This window comes from Muscardinus avellanarius (assembly GCF_963383645.1).
Source record: "Muscardinus avellanarius genome assembly, chromosome: X".
Lineage (NCBI taxonomy): Eukaryota > Metazoa > Chordata > Mammalia > Rodentia > Gliridae > Muscardinus > Muscardinus avellanarius.
The window spans coordinates 40,835,671-40,854,456 of NC_137792.1; the positions used below are offsets into that span (position 1 = coordinate 40,835,671).

General features: G+C 43.9%; 1 pseudogene across 1 annotated transcript; it reads right to left on the reverse strand.

The window, feature by feature from the left end:
- Positions 1-1,848: 1,848 nt before the first annotated feature.
- On the reverse strand, positions 1,849-2,812 carry LOC308279229 (NADH dehydrogenase [ubiquinone] 1 alpha subcomplex assembly factor 4-like; annotated as a pseudogene). The gene is made up of 3 exons: positions 2,622-2,812; positions 2,173-2,426; positions 1,849-1,938 (listed from the first exon to the last, which is right to left on the reverse strand). The product of its transcript is annotated as an NADH dehydrogenase [ubiquinone] 1 alpha subcomplex assembly factor 4-like (transcript).
- Between the last annotated feature and the right edge of the window lie 15,974 nt (positions 2,813-18,786).

Genomic DNA, 18,786 nt, shown 5'->3' on the forward strand with positions numbered 1-18,786 from the left:
CAGACACTGTTTCAAATTAAGAAAACATAATGGGTCGTGGGGTAATGCTCAGAGGTAGAATGACTCTAGGTTCAATCCTCAGTACCAAAAAAAAGTAAAGAAAATGTTTGTGTGGCGAGTACTGTATTATTCTGACCTTGTGGACACTGTCTTTGCAGGTTTCCTGGAGTCTCTGCCTGGTCCCTGGTCCAGACTCTTTAGCGAAGGCCGTGGGATCTTCATTCGGACTCCGGTAGCTTCAGTTGAGTCCACGAACCCTGCCAACTTGGAGAACCTGGGGAGAAAGGAGCTGTCAGCAAGAAAGCCCAGGTTTGAGGTCCAGTGTGAACATGGCAGCCAACCAGGACGGTCCCCAGCCCAGGGGAGCTGGCGGCATCTGTGAGGTGAGGAGGAGGAAGAGGCATCCAGGGCAGGAATCAATCCAGAACTCCATAGCCTGAAGGAATGATGTGACCTCATCATTTTCAGTTGTATTCTATGATCACAAGGCAGCACATCCACATTTTTTTTTGCAGCACTGGGGATTGAACCCAGGACCTCCTGCATGATCCACAAACACTCTGCCACAGAACGACACCCCTGGTTCCTCCATATTGTCACTGGTCATTTATTTCCCTATTGCGAATTTTCTTTTCTTTTCCATTGCCAATTTATTTATCTTGGCTTGTGATTTTAAGGTGGGAGGGGGTTACTAGGGATTAAATCCAAAGGCGTTCTACTTCTAAGATATACTCCCAACCCTTTTCCCGTGCTCGTGGCGCTGGGGATTGTACTCAGGGGTATTGTACCTCCAGGCTACACCCCCAACCCTTTTTTTTCAATCTTTTGTTTTGAAACAGGGTCTCACTAGGTTGCTGAGAGTCTCACTATGTTACTGGAGCTCTTCTCAAATCTGCAATCCTCCTGTTTTTGCCTCCCAAGTACTAGAATTGCAAGCATGTGTCATCACGCCTGGCTAGTTTATAGATATTTTGTTTTTGTGGTACTAGGATTCCTGAAACCCTTCTACACTCCAGGCTACACTCCCAGACCTATTTTTTAATATTTTAAAATTTGGAAACAAGGTCTCTTAAGCCAGCAAGGCTGGCTTCGAACCTATGTGATACTCCAGTTTCCGCCTCCCAAGTGCGGGGATTACAAGCGTGTGCCACCACGCCCGGCGAAACAGGGTCTCTTAAGCCAGAAATTTAGTTCACATGTCCAACTTAGGCATCTGTTCTCAATTATAAAAAAATTTATACTTGCTTGGTCCTTTGTCTTTTAGTATGTAATTCATTTTAGTCTTTTAGGATATAATTCATCTTCACAGTAACCCCAAACTAAGGCATATACTCATAGTAGACATTTAGTCTCAAGGTTACACAATCTGCCTAAGATTCCACAGTCTATTAGACTGAGTTACTCACATGATCCCATTCAAGATCTCAGAAGAGATATAAGTGGTTCTCCTAAGTTTATTAATGAGGTAGAAATTTCTATAACTTATAGGTACCGAGGATGGAACCCAGGGGCATTCTACTTTCGAGCTTCACCCCCAGCCCTATTTTTTTTGTGTGTGGTACTGGGGTTGGAACCCAGGGGCTGGTCTACCTCCGGACTACACTCCCAGACCTATTTTCTATTTTATTTGGAAACAGGGTCTCACTAAGTTGCTGAGAGCCTCACTAAGTAGCTGAGGCTGGCCTTCGAGCTTGTGCATTCCTCCTGTCTCAGCCTCCCAAGCGCTGAGATTACAAGCGTGCGCCACCACGCCTGGCTTAGTAATTTCTATAATATGCTCAGGATGAGTACATAAACAGGACACGGGATTGGGAAGCTCACATAGGACTAGTCATTTCATAATTTTCTTCATTTTGATAGTATTGCCTTATTTTCAGAAGGAAAGACTTTGATTTCAAAAGTAACAATCCTTGAGAAGAGAATTTACATCTTTCAGTTCTAAATGGTACTCTTTTTTTATTTCATTTTTTTGGTGGTACTGGGGGTGGAACCCAGAGGCTTTCTACCTCTGGGCTATACTCCCAGACCCATTTTATATTTTATTTGGAAACAGGGTCTCACTAAGTTGCTGAGAGCCTCACTAAGTAGCTGAGGCTGGCTTCGAACCTGCGCGATCCTCCCGTCTCAGCCTCCCAAGCGCGGGGATTACAAGCGTGCGCCACCACGCCCGGCCTAAATGGTACTCTTGTGCTATTTTCTCAGCAGTCCATGTTTCTGGATGAAGTCCATGATTATTAAGAAGTGTCAGTGCTTCTACAATGGAAAGTGTGCCTTTGGGAATGCTGTTGATGTTCATCATATCAAAGTGGTCTTTTGGCAATCTGATTTCCTTTATCTCTGGCTATGTTTCAGCATCTTTTACTTGCAGGGAAGATAAAGGATCTTTGGAATCCACATACACATCTTTTTTTTTTTTGGTGGTGGTACTGGGGTTCCTGGAAGCCCTTCTATCTCCGGGCTACACTCCCAGACCTATTTTTACATTTTTATTTGGAAACAGGGTCTTCTAAGCCAGCGCACGCGGCTGGCTTCAAACCTGCGCGATCCTCCTGTCTCTGCCTCCCAAGCGCGGGGATTACAAGCATGCACCACCACGCCCGGCGACATACACATCTTTTTACAGTGACAGCAGCTTGTTATCTTTTCTAGCAATTTCTCCCTTATTTTCTGGATGGTAGCTCATCTGCTCCCGCAATAGGCTGCTGGTGGAAGGGTGCTTGGGAGCCATAGATGGCTTCATCTTGCTAATTTCCCATTCTGTGCGGTTCTACAGGTTGAAGTTTCTGAATGTGCAAATCACCCAAGCCCCCATCTGTCCATAGCATGTTGCCCTCTGCTTTGCAGCGCATGTGGGAAAACACCAGCACAAAGACCTCTCTAGATTTTTAATTCTCCTGTGCATATCTGGGCGTGGTGGCACGCAGTTGTATTCCTAGTACTTGGGAGGCTGAGACAGGAGGATCACAGGTTCACAACCAGCCCCAGCTACTTAGCGAGACCCTGTTTCGAACTAAAAAATAAAATAGCTGAGTGTGATGTTACATGCTTATAATCCCAGTACTTGGGAAGGTGAGACAGGAGGATCACAGGTTCAAGGACAGCCTCAGCAACTTAGCCAGGCTCTCAGCAACCTAGTGAGACCTTCTTTTATTTTATTTTATTTTTTGGTGGTACTGGGGTTCCTGGAAGCCCTTTTACTTCCAGGCTACACTCCCAGACCTATTTTTACATTTTTATTTGGAAACAGGGTCTCTTAAGCCAGCGTGGCTGGCTTCAAACCTGCGCGATCCTCCTGTCTCTGCCTCCCAAGCGCGGGGATTACAAGCGTGCACCACCACGCCCGGCGAGACCTTCTTTTAAAACAAAAATAAAAAAGCCAGGTGTGGTGGTACACACTTGTAATCCCGGTACTTGGGAGGCTGAGATAGGAGGATCAAAGGTTCAAGACCAGCCTCAGCTACTCAGTGAGGGCCTCTGCAATTTATTGAGAACTTGTTTCAAAAGTAAAGAATAAGCCGGTAATGGTGGCGCACACTTTTAATCCCCGCGCTTGGGAGGCTGAGACAGGAGGATCGCACAGGTTTAAAGCCAGCCTCAGCCACTTAGTGAGGCTCTCAGCAACATAGTGAGACCCTGTTTCCAAATAAAGTATAAAATAGGTCTGGGAGTGTAGCTGGGAAGTAGAAAGCCTCTGGGTTCCATCCCCAGTACCACCAAAAAAAAAAAAAAAGTAGCCTCAGCTACTTAGTGAGGCCCTTTGCAACTCAGTGAGGACCTGTTTCAAAATAAAGAATAACAATATAGGGCTGGGGGTGTAGCTCAAAGGTAGAGTGCCCCTGGATTCCATCCCCAGTGCCATAAAAGAATAGGGCTGAGGGTATAGTTTGGAGGTAGAGTGCCCCTGGGTTCAATCCCTAGCACCACAAAGATAGAGAGAGAGAGAGAGAGAGAGAGAGAGAGAGAGAGAGAGAGAGAGAGAGAGAAGGAAAGAAAGAAAGAAAGAAAGAAAGAAAGAAAGAAAGAAAGAAAGAGTAAGTGCCGGGCGTGGTGGCACACGCTTGTAATCCCCGCGCTTGGGAGGCTGAGACAGGAGGATCGCACGGGTTTGAAGCCAGCCTCAGCTACTTAGTGAGGCTCTCAGCAACTTAGTGAGAGCCTGTTTCCAAATAAAATACAAAATAGGTCTGGGAATATAGCCCAGAGGTAGAAAGCCTCTGGGTTCCACCCCTAGTACCACCAAAAAATAAAAAATAAATAAATACATAAATACATAAATAAATGTAAGACTGGGGGATGTAACTCAGAGATAGAATGCCCTTGGGTTCAACCCCCAGAACCAAAAAAAGAAAACCTCTGCATATACTCAAACATATTAGGCAATAATCATGTGATAGGGTCTTGCTAAGCTGCTGACACTGGTCTTGAACCTGTGATTCTCCTGTCTTACCATCTAGTGTACTGAACTTACAGGTCTGAGCCACCATGCTCAACTTACTATTTTTTTATAGTGTTGTGGATTAAACCCAGGGGCATTCTGCCTCTGAGCTCTGCACCTAGTCCTTTTTATTTTTTGTCTTGAAATAGAGTCTCGCTAAGTTGCTGAGGCTGGCCTCAAACCTGTGATCCTCCTGTCTCAGCTTAATAAAAATATTTTTTTTTGCAGTACTGGGGATGGAACCCAGGGGCATTCTACCTCTGAGCTATACCCCCACCCCTATTTTTTATTTTGAAACAGGGTCTCACTGAGTTGCAAGGGCTATAAGTAGCTGAGACTGTCCACAAACTGCAATCCTATCTCAGCCTCCCAAATGCTGGGATTACAAGCGTGTACCACCACCCCCAGCTTTCAAGAAAAGTCTTTTGAACAGGAAGATGAATTCTTCAATTTCAATTCCAGTATGTCGTATACCCTTTCCAAAAGGTAGCTATATGATGTCTAAACCATATCTAGCATGTACAGAGCCTGACTTCAATCCCCAGCACCACAAAAAAATAAACCAGGAACCTCAGGAGAATATGCCTTGAGGATTATTCTGAATCAATTACCAACTTTCTTTCCATAATTAAAGGGTTCTGGAAAGTCTTTCACAATAGCATGTAATTCTGAGCAAAACAAAGACCTAGAGAATACTTTTTCAAGACAGGCATGCTGGCGCACACCTGTAATCCTAGTACTTGGGAGGCTGAGACAGGAGGATCGAAGGTTTGCGGCCAGCCTCAGCAACTTAGCGAGGCCCCTCGCAACTTAGTGAGACCCTGTTTCAAAATAAAAGAATAAAGAAATAATTGGGCTGGGGGTGTAGCTCAGAGGTAGAATGCCCCTGGGTTCCCTCTTCCATAATAAAGGAGGACTAGGGGCTGAAGGAGTGCAGGGCATTCATGGATTGTAGAGTGATAGTGAGCAGTGGTAGTGTTGGGGTGACACACAAAGAAGGTTCCAGGTGAGAAAAACATTGTGAGGTTTATTTGGGGGTGAAATAGGAACAGGAGGAGTGAACTGCTTGTGAATAGACAGTTCTTTTTGTTTGTTTTGTTTTTAGTACTAGGGATTGAACCCAAGGACCTTCTATCTCTGAGCTACATCCCCAGCCCTATTTTATTTTTTATTTTGAAACGAGGGCCTCACTAAGTTGCATAGGGTCTTGCTGAGTTATTGAGACTCTCCTCAAACCTACAATTCTTCTGTGTCAGCCTCCTAAGCACTGAGATTAAAGGTTTGTGCCATCACACCCAGCTCAGAGAGAGTTTTTAAAAATGCTTTTTGGTGGTACTGGAAAATTGAAACCAGGGGCTTTTTTCCCAGCCCCCTTTTTTTTTTGGTGGTACTGGGGTTCCTGGAAGCCCTTCTACCTCTAGGCTACACTCCCAGACCTATTTTATACTTTTTTATTTGGAAACAGGGTCTCTTAAGCCAGCGCGGCTGGCTTCGAACCTGCGCGATCCTCCTGTCTCCACCTCCCAAGCGCGGGGATTACAAGCGTGGGCCACCACGCCCCGCTCCCAGCCCTTTTTAAATTTTATTCATTCATGTATTTATTTATTTCTAATATTGTTACTGGGGATTGAATCCTGGGCATTTTACCTCCAAGCTACACCACCAGCCCTTTTTATTTTGAAAGAGTCTTGCTAGTTTGCCGAGGATCTTGCTAAATTGCCGAGGCTGGCCTCAAACCTTCGATCTTTCTGTCTCAGCCTCTCAAGTACTGGGATTACAGGTATGTGCTACCATGCTTGGCTAACAAGAGGTTTTTTTTTTTAATTATACTAGAGATTGAACCCATGAACCCATGGGCCTTCTACCTCTGATCTACACCCCCAGCCCTATTTTATTTGTTTTTTTGTTGTTGTTTTGTTTTTGTTTTTGTTTTTTCTTTGGTGGTACTAGGGGTGGAACCCAGGGGCTTTTCTACCTCTGAGTTATACTCCCAGACCTGTTTTATACTTTATTTGGAAACAGGGTCTCACTGAGTTGCTGAGAGCCTCACTAAGTAGCTGAGGCTGGCTTCGAACCTGCGCGATCCTCCTGGCTCAGCCTCCCAAGCGCGGGGATTACAAGCGTGCGCCACCACGCCCGGCCATTTTATTTGTTATTCTGAAATAGGGTCATACTAAGTTGCTGAGGGTCTTGCTAAGTTTCCGAGTCTGTCCTCGCACTGCAATCCTCCTGTCTCAGTCTCCCACGTAGTGGGATTACAGGCTTGCACCACTACACCCAGCGTAACAAGAGTCTTTTGAAGGGGTTGAGAATTGGATTCAGAGTTTCCAGTGAGTACCAAGATTAAACAAAAGTCACCAACAAAAAAAGCAAAAAGCACACTCAAAGACGGACCCGAGGCCGGGCTCACTGTGGACCGCTAGGTTGCCAGTCAGGGGAGGAGCCCGATGGGCAGAAGACTTACGCCTGGGTGGAAAAGGATTCTGGAAGGGTTTTTCAGTCCTATCCAATTCATGTGTCAGACTGCCCAAGACTAAATAATAAACAAGGAAGAAAATCAACTTTATCAGACTACTTTTTCTGGTACTGGGAATTGAACCCAGGAGCATTCAACCTCCTGTCTACACCGCTAGCTCTTTTAATTTTTGTTTTTTTGGTGGTACTGGGGTTCCTGGAAGCCCTTCTACCTCCGGGCTACACTCCCAGACCTATTTTTTAACTTTTTTATTTGGAAACAGGGTCTCTTAAGCCAGCGCAGGCTGGCTCCGAACCAGCGTGATCCTCCTGTCTCCGCCTCCCAAGAGCGGGAATTACAAGCGTGCGCCACCACGCCCGGCTAGCTCTTTTAATTTTTAAAAAAATTCTGAAACAGGGTCTCTCTAGGTTGCTGAGGGTCTCGATAAGTTGCTAAGGATAGTCTGGAACCTGTGATCCAATAGTCTGGAACCTGTGATCCTCCTATCTTAGTCTCCTAAATTACTGGAATTACAGGTGTGTGTTACTGCACCCGGCTCCCTAAATGTGATTTGTGTGTGTGTGTGTGTGTGTGTGTGTGTGTGTGTGTGTGTGTGGTATTGAACTCATGGACACTTCTGAGCTATACCACCAGCCCTACTTTATTTTTATTTTGAAACAGAGTGTGTCTAGTTTACAGAGGGCCTCACTAAGTTGCTGAGGGCTGGCCTCAAACCTGCAATCCTCTTGTCTCAGCCTCCCAAGTACTGGGATTATAGGCATTTGCCACCATGTCCAGTTTATTCAGGCTATTAAAATAGGAAGAGGACTTCAGCTTCAAACGTAGAGGAGTCTCAACAGGGTGATACGGCCCTTACACTTAGAGGGAGTAGACAAGTTATAAGGGAGAGATTTGCAGAAGAGACTGTTTTTTGCAGTCAGGGCCAGTTTTAGGCAGTTGGCTGACCAAGAAATGCTTACCTCTGGATGGTTCCGTTAATCATTCATCGGGCCCAACCCGGGGAGTTGGAGACTCTGTGTCAGGCCTCAGCCACAGGTTCAGGCAGAAGGGGAAAGGTCTCTATCTGGCCATGTCACAGGTAGACAGCAAGCAGAGTTGTCCAAAAGTCTATCTTACAAAATACTATAATGTTGAAATTGAGTCAGAGCGGGGGGGGGGGGGTCGCAAAGGAGGTAAACACCAGCCAAGTTATTAAAGGCCTCTTTAATTAACTGGCACCTTTGGGTGAGATATGCCAACCGTGGGAGAAGGGACTGATGACCAAGCAGCAGAGCCACACGGTCAGCAGAGTCACACGCTTAGAGAGGAAGTACGAATATTTAGAGCATGGAGGGGGTCTTGGGGTGGAGTTAGCAGTGTGGGAATGCTGATTCTTTTGCGGACATCCCGGAGTCTCGAGGTACCCGGAGTCTGTCTCGTGATGTCTGGAGTCTCGCAACATCCGGAGTCTCACGACATCTCTGCTTCTGGCTTCTGGGGTTCAGCCTCCCGTCCCCGCTGCGGTATCCAGTGGGGGAAGGGAGGGACCCGACCTATCATATACAGCAAGTCTTAGCTAAGTCACATGGGGAAGCATTTTTAAAATATTTTTTTATTTTTTGGTGGTACTGGGGGTGGAACCCAGGGCCTTTTCTACCTCCGGGCTCTACTGCCAGACTTTTTTTATACTTTATTTGGAAACAGGGTCTCACTAAGTTGCTGAGAGCTTCACTAAATAGCTAAGGCTGGCTTCGAACCTGTGTGATCCTCCTGTCTCAGCCTCCCAAGCGCAGGGATTACAAGCATGTGCTACCACACCCGGCAGGGAAGAATGATTGTGAGAGGATTTTTCTCTCTGTTACTGTTTTCAGGACTCAGGTGAAGGTCAGTGATTTCAAGGCATCTCAGTTTTAGTTTGAAAACTCGAGTCTAATTCTTATTTTATTTTATTTTTTGGTGCTAGATGTTAAAGTTGGGAGCATTCTACTTCAAGCTACACCCCTAGCCCTATTTTTATTTTTATTTTTTCTATCTATCATCTGTCCTGGGGATTGAACCCAGATGCATTCTATCTCCAAGCTATACCCTTGACCCTTTTTAGATTTTGTTTTTTTGAAACAGGGTCTTGCTAGGTTTTTGAGGCTGGTCTTGAACCTGTGATGTTCCTATTTCAGTCTCCCAATTACTGGAATTACAAGTGTACACTACCATGCCTAGCTTATTTTATTTTTTATTTGGAAATAGGGTCTTACTAAGTTGCTAAGAGCTTTGCTAAGTTGCTGAAGCTGGCTTCAAACCTGCGATCCTCCCCAGTACTGGGATTACAGGTGTGTACCATCACACTATTTCCTGTTATTGAAGAGATGACTTAAGGACTTTCTTTTTTTATTTTGTGGTGCTGAGGATGGAACCCAGGGGCTTTCTACCTCTGGGCTACACTCCCAGGCCTATTTTATACTTTATTTGGAAACAGGGCCTCACTAAGTTGCTGAGAGCCTCACTAAGTAGCTGAGGCTGGCTTGGAATCTGTGTGATCCTCCTGTCTCAGCCTCCCAAGTGTAGGGATTACAAGTGGGTGCCACCACGCCCGGCTGACCTAAGGACTTTCTGCCACTGGTTGATCTCACTTAGCATAATAGTATCTAGTTATTTCCATTTTCTTGCAAAAGACATAATTTTGTTCTTTATGATTGTGTGTATATTACCACATTTTCTTTATCCAGTTATCTGTCCATGGATGCCTGTGTTGGTTCCATAATTCGGCTGTTGTGTCATTCACATGTCAGTGCCACCAGCCACGTGGTATTCTTCTTCCCCACAGAATGATCCAGTGATCTCTGGGGGGGGAGGGGCTAGGGGAGCCATTTGGGGGGTGTTTCCAAATGTTTTGCATGTAAGATGCAGTAGCTGGGGCCCTTCCTGCGGGAGAGAGTTTTGGCAGGTCCAAAATTCAGTTAAATTGATGTCCCTTGCAGCTTTGGACGAGATTTTCCTTTGCGAGGAAGGCACCCGGGATGGTTCTGAAACACACATTCTCTCTTTGTTCGGCTTGGGATTTTCTCTTCAGGCCCTCTTTCTAATGCAGAAGCACTGTGGTCCACTCCAGTAGCTGTAAGTTCATGTCCCCGCAGTCATCCTCTGCTGGTTTCCAGACCTTTCATCGGAGTGTGGTATAAAAGGAATAGGACATCTTTATACACTTAAGAGTGTTGTGTTAGCCAGGCGTGATGGCACATGCTTGTAATCCCAGCATTTGGGAGACTGAGACAGGAGGATCGCAGGTTTGTGACCAGCCTCAACTACTTAGTGAGGCCTTTGCAACTCAGTGAGATCCTGTGTCCAAATAAAGAATAAACAATAGGGCTGGGGGTGTAACTCAGAGGCAAAATATCCCTGGGTTCCATCCCTAGTACCACACACACACAAAAAAAACAGTGTTCTGTTACATTCTATACTTTGGCCCATGTGGGTCACTGTAGGGGGAACACAGCAAGCTGTGTACTGAACCAAGTGGCCAGTTATCTGCATGAGCTAGGAAGATATCCTTGGAAAGTTTAAGTTCCTTAGGCTCCTTTCTGGCTGCGCTGCCACCCACTCTAGTCTGAAATTTCTGTTAGGGAAAGATAATATTCAGGAACGCCAGGCATGATGGCGAATGCTTGAAATCCCAGTACTTAGGAGGCTGAGACAAGAGGATCTCAGGTTCAAAGACAGCCTTAGTGAGTACTGAGACTCTCGGTAACCTAGCAAGACCCTGTTTCAAAACAAAACAAAAAGGCCTGGGTTTTGCATATTAGGGAAAGCATCCAATTTCTTATTTTTTGTGACTGACTACTCTCACTTAGCATAACGTCCTCCAGTTCCACCCATTTTCCTGTAAATGATGTAATTGTGTTTTTCTTTATGGCTGAGTAAAATTCCATTGTGTACATATCTCAGTTATGTAATCCATTCATCTGTTGATGGACATCTTGGCTGGTTCCACAGTTTGGCAATGGTGAATTGTGCAGCTATGAACATGCATTAGTTTGGTAGTTTGGTTTGCTTTCTTTTGGGTAGATACCCAGAAGTGGAATTGCTGGATCAAATGGTAAGTTGGTTCCCATTCTTCTGAGGATCCTCCATACTGTTGTCCAAAGGGAGGAACTCTAGATGAAGAAGGAGATCCTATAGATGAGCAAATAAGGCGACCTAACTGAGGGGATGGGAGGGGGGAGACGGAAACTTTCTAAAGCACATGATGTACTTAAACATATCAAAGTCAATTATAAGCCAAGCCTGGGAAGGAGGGAGGGGGAGGGAGTGGGGTGGGAATTGGGTAAGGGCTAATTGGGTGGTGTGTGCATGTGTGTCTCCACCATCTTTTATCTCATTAAGATGTATGACTACAATGAACCAATCAAATTTTTTAAAAATTAAAAAATATTTTACCAAATATTCTTAATAACAGTGCAATAAATGAATGTTTACAGGAGCCTGAGGGAGTTAACCAGATCAATCCAAAGCAGAAATAAACTCTCCATTTATTTTTAAAAAAGGGGGGGGGCGGGAAGCTGGGCATGGTGGTGCACACTTTTAATCCCAGCGCCTTCCTTCCAGGAGAATTTTACCTCTGAGCTATACCCCCAGCCCTATTTTATTTTTTATTGGAAACAGGATCTCACTAAGTTGCTGAGGGCCTTGTAAGGTTCTGAGGCTTGTTGCAAACCTGTGATCCTCCTGCCTCCGCCTGCCACTATCATCTTTACAACTGTCAGTAGTTTCATAAAGGAAACGTCTACCATAGTATAAAGGTAAAAGAACAAATTATTAGTAGCTTCCTCCTGGTTATTTTGATGGTAGTATAGTTGATAGAATCCCTTCTTCTGTAAGGATCCTTCTAACCAAACTAGTTCACAGCATTTTTGAATGAAATTCAAGTGTTGAGTATCTGCATGCATATTAGTTAATTTACATTCGTACTATCAATAATTAGTAATGAAAGCTGAAATGTAATGAAATTAGTAATGCACACCTGTAATCTTGGTACTTGAGAGACTGAGAGAGGTTCGAGGCCAGCCTCAGTAACTTAGAGACACCCTCAGCAACTTAATGAGACCCTGTTTCCAAATAAAAAATAAAGTAGGTCCGGGGTGTAAGCTTAGTAGTAAAATGCCCCTGGGTTCAATCCCTAGTACCTCAAAAAATTAGTAATGAAGACAGAGTTATCATTTTGAGCCAATAATTGGATTGTTGTTCTTGAAAGCCTATTCTGGGAGTATGTTGTTCATTGGGAATATATAATTATAGTGACCATTACTGGGAGTACAGAATAAAAACAATAGAAAAGTAGCCGGGCGTGGTGGCGCACGCTTGTCATCCCAGCATTCGGGAGGCTGAGACTGGAGGATCGCGGTTTGCGGACAGCCTCAGCTACTTAGTGAGGCCCTCTGCAACTCAGTGAGACCCTATTCCAAAATAAAGAATAAAAATAGGGCTGGGGTGTAGCTCGGAGGTAGAATGTCCCTGGGTCCCACCCCTACTACCACACACGCACACAAAAGCAGTAGAAAAGCCAAGTGGGATGACACACACTTAGAATCCCAGTACTTGGGAGACTGAGAGGAGGATTGCAGGTTTGAAACTAACCTCAGCAAATTAGTAAGGCTCTCAGTGAGATCCTGTTTACAAATAAAAAATAAAGCTGGGCCTAGTGGCACATGCTTATTAATCCCAGTACTTGGGAGCCTGAGACAGTAGGGTCTCATGTTTGAGGACGGCCTCAGCAACTAATGAGACTCTCATCAACCTAGTTAGATCCTGTTTCAAAAAATCGCTGGGCGTGGTGGCACACGCTTATAATCCCTGCGCTTGGGAGGCAGAGACAGGAGGATCGGGCAGGTTCGAAGCCAGCCTTGCTGGCTTAAGAGACCCTGTTTCCAAATAAAAATATAAAATAGGTCTGGGAGTGTAGCCCGGAAGTAGAAGGGCTTCCAGGAACCCCAGTACCACCAAGAAAAAAAAGCAGGACTTATGAGGGCCTGTTTCAAAATAAAGAATAATAGGGCTGGGGATGTAGCTCGGAGGTAGAATGCCCCTGGGTTCCATCCCCAGTACCACACACACACACACACACACACACACACACACACACACACACAAATCAAATAGGGCTGGGGATGTTTCTAGGAGGTAGAATGCCCCCAGGTTCAATTGCCAATACCACAAATAAAACAATAAAAGTCGGACATGGTGGCACAAGCTTGTAATCCCAGCGTTCGAGAGGCTGAGACTGGAGGATTGTGGTTCGCAGACAGCCTCAGCTACTTAGTGAGGCTCTCCGCAACTTAGTGAGACCCTGTTTGAAAGTAAAGAGTAAAAAATAGGGCAGGGGGTGTAGCTCAGAGGTAGAGTGCCCCTGAGTTCCATCCCCAGACCCGTAAAAATAAGTCTGGGGCTATAGCTCAGAGGTAGAATGCTCCTGAGTTCGATCCCCAATAACACACACGAACACATGCACACGCTCATACACAGAACAAGGAATGGGTTTGTTTTATAGTAAACTGATATTTTTGTTTCTTTTCTTTTTCTATATATTTTGAGACACGTTCTCACTATGTTGCCCAGGCTGACCTCAAACTTAAATTCCTCCCACCTCAGCCTCCTGAGTAGTTGGGATTACAGGCCTGCTCCACTGCACCTGGGTTAAATGTAATTCATAAAGAAATTGAAACAGCCCTACTGTGAACAGGACAGGAAGACCGTGTGTGAGGATAGGCATAAGTTTCCGTCATGTCCCATAACAGTATCAGTTACTTTACAAAGCGTGAGGCCCAAGTCTGGTGGGAATAATTGTCTAGTTCTTCTGAGGGAATCACAAGGGCTTCACAAGGAATTATGATCCAAGCTGCATTCTCTTCCTTGATAGCAGAATGGATCAGCAGCACTTAAACAGATCCCCCTCAGCTGGGTAGCGGCCCATCTTTCATTCAGTACACAGTATAGACAGTCTCCGTGAATGAGATGTCAGACGTCTTCCAGCAGCTCCTTTAACATTTTCCTTAGATATTTCTCTCCTCTTCTCTCCTCTTCTTTTGTGTGTATGTGTTTCCTTCTATTACTGAGCTATGCCCAGCCCTTCTTATTATTTTATTTTGAAACAGGGTCTCACAAATTTGCTGACACTGGCCTTGAACTTGCAATCCTCCTGTCTCAGCCTCCTGAGCCACTGGGATCATAGATTGTAGGCATGCACCACAATAACATCCAGTGAGATTTTTTTTTTTTTTTTGCGGGTCTGGGGATGGAACCCAGGGGCATTTGACCTCCGAGCTACACCCCCTGCCCTATTTTTTATTCTTTATTATGAAATCGGGTCTCACTGAGTTGCAGAGGGCCTGACTAAGTAGCTGAGGTTGTCCTCGAACCGTGATCCTCCAGGTGTCAGCCTCCCTAATGCTGGGATTACAAGCATGTGCCACCACGCCCGGCTGAGATTTTGGTTTTGTATTGGGGATTGAACCCAGGAGCATTCTACCTTTGAGCCCCACCTGTAACCTATTTTATTTATTTATTTATTTTTTGGTACTGGGAATGGAACTTAGGGGCATTGTGCCTCCGAGGTATACACCAGGCCTATATTTTAGTCTTTTTATTTTGAAACAGGGTCTCACTGAGTTGCATAATGGGTCCTCGCTAAGTAGCTGAGGCTGTCCAGCAAACTGTGATACTCTGGTCTCAGCTTCCCGAATGCTGGGATTACTTATTTTTTATTTTTTATTTTCTTTTTTAAAAAATTTTATTGGTGCATTGTAGTCATACATCTAAATGGAGTATAAGATGGTGGAGGCATATAAGCATACATCACCCAATTAGCCCTTCCCCAATTCCCACCCCATTCCCTCCCCTCCCTCCTTCTCATGTTTGGCTTAGCGATTGACTTTGATATGTTTGTTAAAGTACATCATGTGCATTAGAGTTTCCCTCTTCCCCCTCCCATCCCCTCAGTTAGGTCATCTTATTTGCTTATCTGTAGTATCTCCTTCTTTGTCTAGAGTCCCTCCTATGACCCATTTTCTCCCTAGCTTCTACATATTAGGGAGAGCATCTGATTTCTTATTTTTTGTGACTGACTAATCTCACTCAGCATAATGTTCTCCGGTTCCATCCATTTCCCTGTAAATGATGTAATTGTGTTTTTCTTTATGACTGAGTAAAATTCCATTGTGTACATATCCCACAGCTTTGTAATCCATTCATCTGTTGATGGACAGCTGGGCTAGTTCTGTAGTTTGGCAATGGTGAATTGTGTGTTTATGAACATAGATATACATTAATTAGTGGTAGTTCGGGTTCAATTCTTTGGGGCAGATACGGTATTGCTGGATCATATGGTAAGTGCATTCACATTCTTCTGAGAATCTTACATACTATTTTTCAAAGTTTTTTTTTTTGCGGTACTGGAGATGAAACCCAGGGCCATTATACCTCCAAGCTACACCCCAGTTCTATTTTTTAGTCTTTTTATTTTTTGAAACAGGGTCTCACTGTGTTGCAAAGGGCCTCGCTAAGTAGCCGAGGCCGTTTGGGGACCACGATCCTCCTGATCCTCCCGTCTCTGTCTCCCGGATGCTGGGATTACAAGCATGTGCCACCACATCCGGCCTAATTTTTTAAATTTTGAAACAGGGTCTCATTAAGTTGCTGAGGGCCTTGCTAAGTAGCTGAGATGAGCTTTGAACCTGTGATCCTTGTGTCTCAGCTTCCCAATCATGGGGATTGCATGCCTACATCTATAGAGTGAATTAAAAAAAATTTTATTGGTGCATTATATTCATACATCATATTGGGGTAAAAAACTTGTGTGTACATACATGTGCACATCACTGATTTAACCCCTAACCAATTCTCACCCCATTCCCTCCCCGTCCCTCCCTCCCTTGCTTGGCTTAGTGGATGACTTCGATATGTTTAAGTACATTGTTTGCTTTAGAGATTTTCCTTCATCCCAGGTTGTCTGTTTTGTTTGCTCCTCTATAGGATTTACTTTTTTTTCATCTAGAGTTCCTCCTATAACCCATTTCTCCCTAGCTCTCACATATTAGGGAGAGCATATGATTTCTTATTTTTTGTGATTGACTAATCTCACTTAGCATAATGTCCTCCAGTTCCATCCATTTTCCTGAAAATCATGTAATTGAGTTCTTTTTAATGGCTGAGTAAAATTCCATTGTGTACATATCCCACAGTTTTATAATCCATTCATCTGTTTATGAACGTCTTGGCTGGTTCCATAGTTTGGCTATGGTGAATTGTGCAGCTATGAACATAGATACACATGCATTAGTTTGGTAGTTTGGTTTCCTATCTTTTGGGTAGATACCCAGAAGTGGTATTGCTGGATCAAATGGTAGATTTGTTCCCATTCTTCTGAGGATTCTCTATACTGTTTTCCAAAGTGGTTGCACTAATTTTCAATCCCACCAACAATGTCTTAGAGTTCCCAGTTCTCCACATCCTCGCCAGCATCTGTTGTTGTTTGTGTTTTGAATGATTGCCATTCTAGTTGGAGTTAGGTGAAATCTCAGCATAGTTTGTATTGCATCTCTCTGATTGCCAGTGATGTTGAGCATTTTTTCATGCATTTATTGGCCATTTGAATATCTTCTTTTGTGAAGTGTCTATTTAGTTCCTTTGCCCATTTTGTTATTGGATGCTTTGTTTTTTTAGTGTTGAGTTTCTTGAGTTTTCTGTATATTCTAGATATTAGTCCTCTATCGGAGGTGTAGGTGGCAAAAATCTTCTCCCATTCTATTGGCTCTTGATTGAGGTGCTTGACAGTTTCCTTTGCTGAACAGAAGCTCTTCAGTTTCATGCAATCCCATGTATTGATTCGCCTTTTAGTTTGTTGTGCCTTTGGGGTCTTGTTGAGAAAGTGTTTATCTGTGCCTATGTGTTGTAGTGTGGACCTATGCCCTCTTCAAGGAGCTTCAAGGTCTCTGGTTTAATTTCCAAGTCTTTGATCCATCTTGAGTTGACTTTTGTACAGGGTGAGAAAGTGGGATTAATTTCCAATTTTCTGCATATGGTTAACCAGTTTTGCCAAAACCATTTGTTGAACAGGCTTTTTTCCAGTGTATGTTTTTGGCCCCTTTGTCAAAAATCAATTGGCTGAAAGTGTGTGGATTTGTTTTGAGTTTTCTATTCTGCTCCATTGGCCTATGTATCTGTTTTTGTGCTGGTACCGTGCTGTTTTTATTACAATGGCTTTGTAGTATAGTTTAAAGTCAGGTATTGTGTGCAGTGAATTTTTGTTTCTGATTTTTTTATCTTTCAGCTCTAGACTTTTCAGGCGCTTTTTGCTTGCTTATTTATTTATTTAGTGTGTGGGGGGGTGCTGGGAATAGAAAGACCCAGGGGTATTCTACCTCAGAGCTACACCCTCAGCCTTATTTTTTTATTCTTTATTTTGAACCAGTCTCACTAATTTGCAGAGGACCTCACTAAGTAGCTGAGGCTGGCCATGAACCTGTGATCCTCCTGTCTCAGCCTCCCAAGTACAGGGATTATAAGCGTGCACCATCACCCCTAGCTCAGGTGTTATTTTATACTTCGTTTCTCAGTCTAACCTATTTACTCACTCATTATAAAAAATATTTTTATATGTTCTTGAGCACTGGTTTAAAATTTTTCTCTCCTAGTTCTGGCATCTGGCTGAACTCAGCTCAGTCTCTGCCTTTTCCATGGCACTCTCCCCTCCCCTCCCCTCCCCTCCCCCCTCCTCCTCCTTCTTCTTTTCTCTCTCTCTCTCTCTCTCTCTCTCTATCTCTCTCTCTCTCTCTCTCCCTCCCTCCCTCCCTCCCTCCCTCCACACTTTTCTTTTTCTGCATTATTTTAGATAATATTATAACTTTTGTGAAACATATAGTAGAGATGTTGGATTCTGATTCAATATCCTTTGGATATTGCTGACTTGTTTGCGTTCTGTAGTGAGCACTTACTTTGGCTGGATTCCAACTAAAAGCTGTGTCTATGGTTTGTCAGATTTCAGTTCATTTACATGCCTGAGCAGGGATTTGGATAGAGTTCATACTTACAGAATTTAGACCCCTTCTGCCTCTGGATACCTTTCCGGATTCTCTCCTAATTTTCAGTGGTTGTGATGACTATGAAACACCCCTTTGATTTTTCAGATCATTAAGACTGATGATTTTTATTGGAATTTTAGTTCCTCTGCATAGATGAAGCCTATTTGCAAAGCTAAAGTGTCATCATTCTGTTTTATTTTCAGAGTGTGTGCGTGTGTGTGTGTGTGTGTGTGTGTGTGTGTGTGTGTTTCTGGGGATCGAACCCATTTTACCTCTGAGCTGCATCTCCAGGACTATTTTCTTTTTTATTTTGAAATAGGGTCTCACTAAATTGCAGAGGATCTCACGAAGTACCTGTGACTGACTGCGAACCTGTGATCCTCCTGTCTTAGCCTCTCAGGATTATGGGTATTCACCACCATGCTTAGCTTCCATTCCTTCTTTCAAGTCTCAGTTCTCCTTCAATGAATGCCTATTGCTAGACGTGGTGGCACACGCTTATAACCCCAGTACTTGGGAGGTTGAGACAGGAGAATCACAGGTTCAAGGACAGCCTCAACAAGTAGCTGAGACTAATTAACCTAGTGAGACCCTGTTTCAAAACAAAACTAAAATAGAGATTCAATTGGGTTCAGTCTCCAATACCACAGAAAAATGCCTGATTTTGTTCTTCTTCAGTATCTTCAGTTAGTTGTTTTATATATTTTGTTCACAGTTTATAATTATCTATATGAGAGTTGGTCTGATAAAAGCAATGAAGCCATACTGAAACTTATTTTTGCTAATTTCTACCTATATCTTGAGGTTTGGATCAATATTTGTTTTTCCCT